Raw genomic sequence first — 8,262 nt, forward strand, 5'->3', positions numbered from 1 at the left:
ATGCCTGAAGGGCTACTTCAAGGGGGAAGTGATTAGATAAACTGGGGTTTAACTTAATTCATTATGTTTACAAAAGAAACATCGGGAGAATGGTAGCGTAATTCTGGAGTAATGAGGCGAAGCAAATACAAATGGGTTGCCTGCTTCAAAGTTGTTGAAATGAAGCAAGGAGGGCTGCTAAGCACACAGATGATACGCAAGTCCACAGTGAAAACTCCTAATCTGTAATCAAGATACTTACGGTTAGTTAACTGGCTCTAGCACTGTAATGAAGGAACTGAGGAATTGCACAGAAGATCCCTAGACTAAACTCGATTCCCATGACTCAGACATCAAACGATTATGTTACTCTTCTCATAACTGCTTTGCAAATTAGACAGCACAAAATATAAAGCAATATAGGTCTCACTGTAATTATATCGCACTATGAAAGGAAAGGAACACAGTTGGAGAATAACGGAACATGGCTGACAAAAAACCTTAAATCCTGATAATTTACCTTTTCTTTAGAAGCTGAGGTTCTTCTTATGAGGGCCAGTGAAGGAGCAAATTAATTCACATCAAAAGTTACTTTTTACTGCCAGCCACGTGTCTGGAAGAGGCAGTGGATAGAGCAAGGCACGGAGCTCTGGAGTCCGTGGCACTGCCGACAATTCTGAGCCTAGCGTCTCGTCCAGGAGCCTTTTACAGTGACGGAAGTTACGGCTTTCTCTTCCTAAGTGGCGTTGTGATCGCTTTGCCCATGTGTGAACTGCAGGCAGGATGGTTTCAAATTCAAAATGGTGGAACGCACTTGGTCCGCCCGCCAGCTGGCCTGCCTTGGGCGACGATTAGCTCTTGGCAGGGGTCCGTACCTGGAATTTTAGGGATATCCGACAGCACTTTGGACAAGGAAAGGATATAAATGGGTTTCCCCCCAAAAGGTAGTGGTGAGAGGTTTTAGGGGTGAATATCTTGCAGTAAATCATACTAAATTTGCCTTTATTTAATTGCTTAGTCCTTTACTTTTAAATTTAGTGCAAAAACGTGGCTTAAAAAGGAATATTCTTAATAATATATATTATATATATATATATATATATATATACATACACATAAACACGCAACACACACACACACACACACACATAGTATATATATATATATATATAGTTATATATATATATATATATATATATATATATATATATATATATATATATATATATATATATATATATATATATATATATATATATATATATATATATATAAGGGTGTGTGTGTGTACGTCTCTTGTGAGTAGATGATATTTCTTTTGGTTCTCTACATCTATTGTTGTACTTTGCTTCTTTCCGTTTCTCAGCAGCAGCAATCACAGTTAATAAATTAAATTTCTCTGATGATAACTTATATATTTCCACTCTTTTAGTCTGTAATAAGAATATTTATTGCAAGATATATATCTTGAGATAAATATATAACATGCACAAAATACAACTATATTTACCCATGTCGTAATTCCGAGGGAAAAAGGAACTTGGTTCAGAATACAGAAAAGACTGAAATAAATTCTCTGTCTATTGGACATTAAAAATGTTATGATTTAACCGCATATGAACACTGAAAATGAACTAATTTTTCTGTTCTTTCCTGATAATAATAATATTATTAATTATTATCGAGGGATCTGGTCAAAAGTTACACCAAGTTCATATGACTAAAGGATTTTTCTTATTATTTTGTTCTTTGTTCAGTGAATTCCACCTCTTCGGTGTCTTTTGCCCTTTTCAGTTTTCTGTAAAAGAAAACCAGTGAGATGGCTCTTTGTCTGTCAGTCCGCAGTTTTTCTGTCCGTTATCAGATCTTAAAAAGTACTGAGGCTAGAGGCCTGCAAATTGGTATGTTGATCATCCACCCTCCAATCACCAAACATACCAAATTACAGCCCTCTAGCCTCAGCATTTTTTTTTTTTTTATTTAAGGTTAAAGTTAGCCATTACTTTCATCGACATTCATTTGACGAAAGGATTCCAAAGAGTTCTTCAGCAATGATATCAGTTACCAGTATTTGAATAAATCTACCCTCAAACTACGAGAATTGATATTACAGATCTTCATTGGTTCTTATCTTTTACAGGTCTCAACTGGAGATGGCATTTCTCTCACCTTGAGTGAGAAGTTACTAGGGATTTCTGATGTGTTCCTGATACTGAAAGGCATTGAATAAAGCAGATTATCAGAATATAGACAGTATATCAAGCATATATGCAATGATATATTAGCTACTGTAGATATACAGAAATGTCCAAACTTAAACCTTGTCAGTGCGAGAACATTAAAATTAATGTCATTACTTGAGAGGATCGGTTGATTGGAAATATCTTTTGATTGAATTTTTTCTTTATTTCGTAACCTGCTAGAATAAAGAATCTACTCTACATCCTTATAGTGCAGCAGATTGCTGTAAAAATCGTTCAGATAGTGAAACGTACATGAAATTTGGCACAAACATTCCCAAGACTACGCCTCTTAGAAAAGGGCGCTGGCCACCTGAGGAATTCAAGATGGCGGCTATTTTTCAAAATGGCCGCCATCTATGTTGAGATTCACTGGTTTGGGAGCATCTATTGGATGGAATATGCCAGTTTTTTTTTTTTAAACCTCGACTTTTTAGGTTAGTAAAAATGTTCCATACCACATTTTATTGAAAACCCTTACTAAATGAATTGAACCAAGATGGCGTACAAAATGGTTGCCATAAGTTTTTTCTATCCACAGCGCTAGCAGACATAGAGACCAACTGTTTTTATTTAATGGTATATCGATCAGACAGTTTAACTGATTATGTTATTTTCAACTGAAATAGTAATGGTATGGTCACATACAACATTGTGTCTAAGACTGTAACCATAAAAAGAAAAGAAGAGAAATATGGACTAAACGCAACCAATCTATGTATAGGTCTCTCAACCTACACCTTTGAAAAATTCGAGGATAAGAAGGTAGGCATAGCATGACACGTTGGATGCTCAAGCTAGATTATCTACTGAAGAGAGGGCAATATTTATCTAGACTTCACATTTGCAAGTGCACAGAACTGTGCAGGGAAGACCCAGCTTGTAGCACTTGCACCTTTCCCGACAGCCTGCTTTGCATCCACATTTGGTAAGCTGTTGGCAACTCTTGGCTAAGGGCGAGTTGGTTGTCCAGAGGACTTGCCATGCTTCACCAGACTTTTGCTGACACTGGGTGGCCTGCCCCCACACACAACCAGCCTGGTACGCAGCACGCTTGGTGTGTTGGAGGAGAGCTCCCCTGGTTGGTGGAATGGCCTCATATGCCCTTTGTTTTCTGGCAAACATATCAAGTCTAGCCTCATCCACAGTGCTACAGTGCTGGATCTTTCATACATAAGTATGACAAACCTCTCCAGGACCTTCAGGTCACCTTCCTTGAGAGGGTAGTGACTCAGTTTGAGAACACAGGAGGCCTCTGAAAGATGTTCCATGTCTGCCAGGCTGTCTTCTTGTCTCGTTCGAAGGCTGACACTGCATCACAGCCTGTGAACGCATGGAAGAGCATGCCATTCACCTTCTCTGGGCCCACAGAGAGTTGCACAGGTCATGCACAGCACCAGCGCAGGCTCTGGCCTTGGCCAAATGCCACCCATAGCTTTCAGTCTGTAGATTGTGGGAGAGTGGAGAAAGCACTGACTGCAACCACAAGAACATTCGTGTCATTTGCTTTAACCGTGATGGTCTTGGCTCCATACCCTGTGGCATATCGGCATGAGAAAGATGCGGGTGTCAGCTTCATGAGAGCACTTTTCCAGTCCTGAATAATGAGTGCTGAGGACAGCAGACCCTTTTCAAAATGATAAACATTTTGGCAGACATCTGGGCAACTTTTTGTTCGCCAGGAACTGGAACAATCTCTGTCTTGTTGGCATCGTGTCTTAGAAATTGCGCCGCTGGATGGAATTGTGTTCTTGTTCGTCACCTGCGCCTTCCTCCTGACCACTGGAGCCCTTGGTCCTGCTTGAGGTTGATGTATTGTATACATCAAATACAAGATGTGATGATGTGTACTTGGTTGCCATAGGATTGTATCACAGGCAAGAAGTTTCAAAGTATAGCCCTCAAAGGTCTTTCCTTTCTTTTGGTGGTAAGGCATGGACCAAAGCTGATCCATCTACAATGAGGACATCATGGTTCTTTGTCTTCTGTAGTGTAACATGACTCTCCAGGACCGAGGTCACATATTTCTGACATGTGTACAGCCTACCACTCTACTAAGGGAAGCTGGAATGTTTGATTCTGCAAAGAAGAATTCCTGCAGGACTTACATTCACGCTCCTGACAGGATATAAATAGCTTTGAGAAAGCTGGCAATCCTCCTTCAGTTTGCTTGACTGTTCTACAGGAGCAGCTTCGCCTGAAGAAGTCAGTTCTGTTCTTCTCTTTATCGGCTCATAGAAGGAGACTGCATTGTTTGCCAAAAGAGTCTGAAAACTTCTGAAATTTAGTGCGGCTTCCTGTCAAGCAGGTGTCTGTGAAGTTCTGCTGAGCTGGTGGGCAATGTCTTTGTTGTCAATGAATATGATCCTGGCTCTCTTCCTGAAAAGGATTCTGGCAAGCAGGAAGCCAATGACAGCTTGCTGACTCTTCTAAGCAATGTCTTCTGTGCATGAGGTTTGTTCATGGTGTGTTGTCTGCTCATTAGACTCTTACTTTGAACCTCTGTTTCAGATGCAGACACCAAGCCGATGATCTCTGGGCCAGCCACCATCCATCTTCTGAGTGCTGACGGATCTTTCAGTCAGCCCAATGGTTCGCCATCAGCCTTTATAAAGGCATTGGTCTGCTCATGAGCTTGGTCAAGAGCCATTGCTGAGAACTGGCGACTGGTCTTGTGCACAACAAAGTTGCCAGCCTGAACTCCTTTGTGCAACTCTGGGTGTGAACTCTAGGTAAGATGCCTTTAGGTGAATAGGCAGCAAACGAGCATAGTTTGTATTATTGTTGGAAAAGAAGTAGGGTATCAGCTCATGCAATGCCTGGCAGTAGAGGACAAAATTGGCCTCACGGAAGGACCTGATCAGTAGAATATCACAAGTCCCATAGACAACACACATGTGCCAGAAGGGAACTGTGGACTCTGAAGGGTCTTCGAAGGTCGCTGACCACTCCTCAAACCTAATGCCTGCTCATTGTTGTTTGCTTTCTCAGCACAGTAGTCAGTGTATGCTGTCTCAGAGTTTGTAAAACTAGAGGCTAACCTGTGCATCTGCCGTGTCCTGGTTGGCCACTTGCAGCTGACAGGAAGGATTCTGCAGTTCCAGATGAAGCAACCCCTGCCTCACCAGAGCCCTGTCCAACCACCGCCAAGAAGAGTACCAAGAGATGTCATTGCTGCCATCTCAATGTGCAGAGACCACACCAAACATTACCAGATACTTGTCTTCGCCATACTGACTGTGGCCACTGCCACTGCACCTGCTTGCTACTTAATAGATTGGCTGATCAGCTGTGATTATGGGCATCTGGTTCAGAGTAGTGACATCCTGCACTTCTTCTGCATCACTTGTTTGATCGTAGTAACAGAATGAGCCTGATCAACGCAGGAGAGAAGCAATGAAGTTATGGTTACTTCAAATTCTGGGCTTCTTCTTCATTGAAGCGTGATGAGCGACCACGTCAGATTCACTGCATCATCTATTTCCTGGGTGACTATGATCTGCTCCACACTGATACTCCAGGCAAGCTGTGCATTCCCAAGATATCTGTGGTGGCTTTGGTATTGCAGTGTTTGGTGGCACAGGGTTCTTGTTTGAAAGGAAGCTGGTGAGATTTGTGAATGTGTCCGCAATTCAGGCACCGACCTCACTTTCTCAGGTGCAAACTTTAGTTGCTGTCTTCCTGTCCAGTGTTCTCCTTTGGTGGGGTGCTGAAATATGGAGATGCTAGTTCCATGAAGGAGGTAGTGGCAGTAGTTGCAGATGGGTTGTGGTCGATGTTGTCCATCACTGCAGTGGTGAACAACCCTTTTCGTACTGGGGGACAGACCACACCCTCCTCCATATTTGCTAACTGTGGCATCTCCTCACTGTGCAGAGACCTCCAGTACTGTCATAAGAGATACTGAGGCCATACTGATGTAGCATTTCAAACTGTGTTTCTCTTCCTGGTTTGGCATAGACTTGAGTCCCAGATCGAATGAGGTTTCTGTCTTTGGAGCCCATGAGTGTTGCTCCCTCTTTGTATCGGGAGTAGCAGTTGAACTGCATGAGCTGTGCAATGGCCTGGTTCGACTTTGATGTTCCAAATCGTAACTGTGACCTGATGTCAGCCCCATGCCTCAACCACATCCCTGCAAACTGGAGCAGGAGAGGAGGCACAGAATTTCGTACACAAGCCTCAGAAAATGTGCCATCAAACCAGACTGATGATCACATAGACTTTCTGAGAATATTTGCTGCTTTAGCAGTCATGAGATAACTGCCTCTTGAAAGATCAGATGATTGAGCAAGTGCTTTTCCCACATCCTTTTGAAAATGCAAGTACACATTCTGCCAGATTTATGAGCCCTCAAGTTCTGGACCGCTGTAGTTTGTTCTGAGCTGTGGAATTTACACTTGGTGACTCTACACCCAATTGTTCCAGACGTTGTTGGTAGAGGTGGCAAATATCTGCCAGCCGAAAATGTGACTGGATCATCTGAACAAAGGTTGTTTTCTAACAATGTATGTCATCAGTTCTGGACAGAACTAGTGGATACACACCTCGATTCTGGACTCAGTGCTACCTTGGTCTTTCTCAAGGCTCCTCAGGTAGGACCTTTTTCTGCTGTAGAGGGTAATAAAGACAGGCATGGTGATATTTAACTCCTGTGAATGACATCTCCACCAGTCAACGGCAAGGAGCTTATCATCAGCATTCTGCACATTCACGCAATTTCAAGTCAAGGCCCTTAGTACTAGCCTGTCTGATGATCAGATGCAGGTGCCATTTTCACAGAAATGCAAACCATTGTCATGACTGACCACGCAGTTTTGCACGACTAGTCTCAGTGTTGCTGGTCTGGTCTAGTATATATATATATATATATATATATATATATATATATATATATATATATATATATATATATATATATAAATTTCTGACTCACGTCGATCGAACCCAGGTCTCTCAGGTGGAAAGCAAGGGCTTACCCACTGGGCCATACAAGTCTAAAAGAAGTTGGAACCTGAGAGCAACTGCACCCAAGGAATTACCTGGGCAAGCTAACTGCTTGCATACCAGCGAGTTTCCCAACTTCCCGACTCAGCAATGACCCAATAGACAACATTTCATTCGAATTATCCCTCTGAGTGAATAAGATAGAAATCATCAACACATAACACGTGTGGAACAGAAATAAATTTCTGATCACGTCGGATCACCGTCCAGGTGGAAAAGAGTACCATCAAGCCACAAGTCTAAAAGAAGTTGAACCCGAGAGCAACCGCACCAGTGAATTAAGCAACCGTTATAACAGCGAGTTTTAATCTCCGATCAGCACAGACCACATTTATCGAAATCCCTTCGAGTGAATAAGATAGAACATCAACACAACACACGTGGAACAGAAATATCTTCGATCACGTCGGATCGAACTCAGGTCTTCGTGGAAAGCAGGCGTTACCATCAACATGTAGTTGAACCCGAGAGAGCACCACCGTGAACAGCTTCGGCAATCAAAGCCAGATCAGCGAGTTTTCTCAACTTCTGATCAGCAATGACTCAATAGACAACATTTCTCCGAATTAGCCCTTCGAGTGAATGAAGAATGCAACACACAACGTGAACAGAAGACTCTTCGACTACGTCGGATCGAACTCAGGTTCAGTGAGCGTGCCAGCTCACTGCACATAAGTTCAAAAGAGTTGGAACCCGAGAGCTGCACCGAACAGCTCGGGCAGCAATTGTTACCGGAAAGCCTCAATACCGATTTCAATTTATCGTCAGACAACATTACTCGAATTATCCTTCGAGTGAATAAGATAGAAATCATCAACACACAATCACGTGGAACAGAAAATTCGTGCAGCAGTTAAATCACAGTTAATAAATTAAATTCTCTGATGAAAACTTATATATTTCCACTCTTTTTAGTCTGCAATAAGAAATATTTATGTAAGATATATATCTTGCATAAATATATAACATGCACAAAATACAACTATATTTACCCATGTCGTAATTCCGAGGGAAAAAAAGGAACTTGTCTGTGAATACA

The sequence above is a fragment of the Macrobrachium rosenbergii genome, chromosome 45 (assembly GCF_040412425.1).
Source record: "Macrobrachium rosenbergii isolate ZJJX-2024 chromosome 45, ASM4041242v1, whole genome shotgun sequence".
NCBI classification, from domain to species: domain Eukaryota; kingdom Metazoa; phylum Arthropoda; class Malacostraca; order Decapoda; family Palaemonidae; genus Macrobrachium; species Macrobrachium rosenbergii.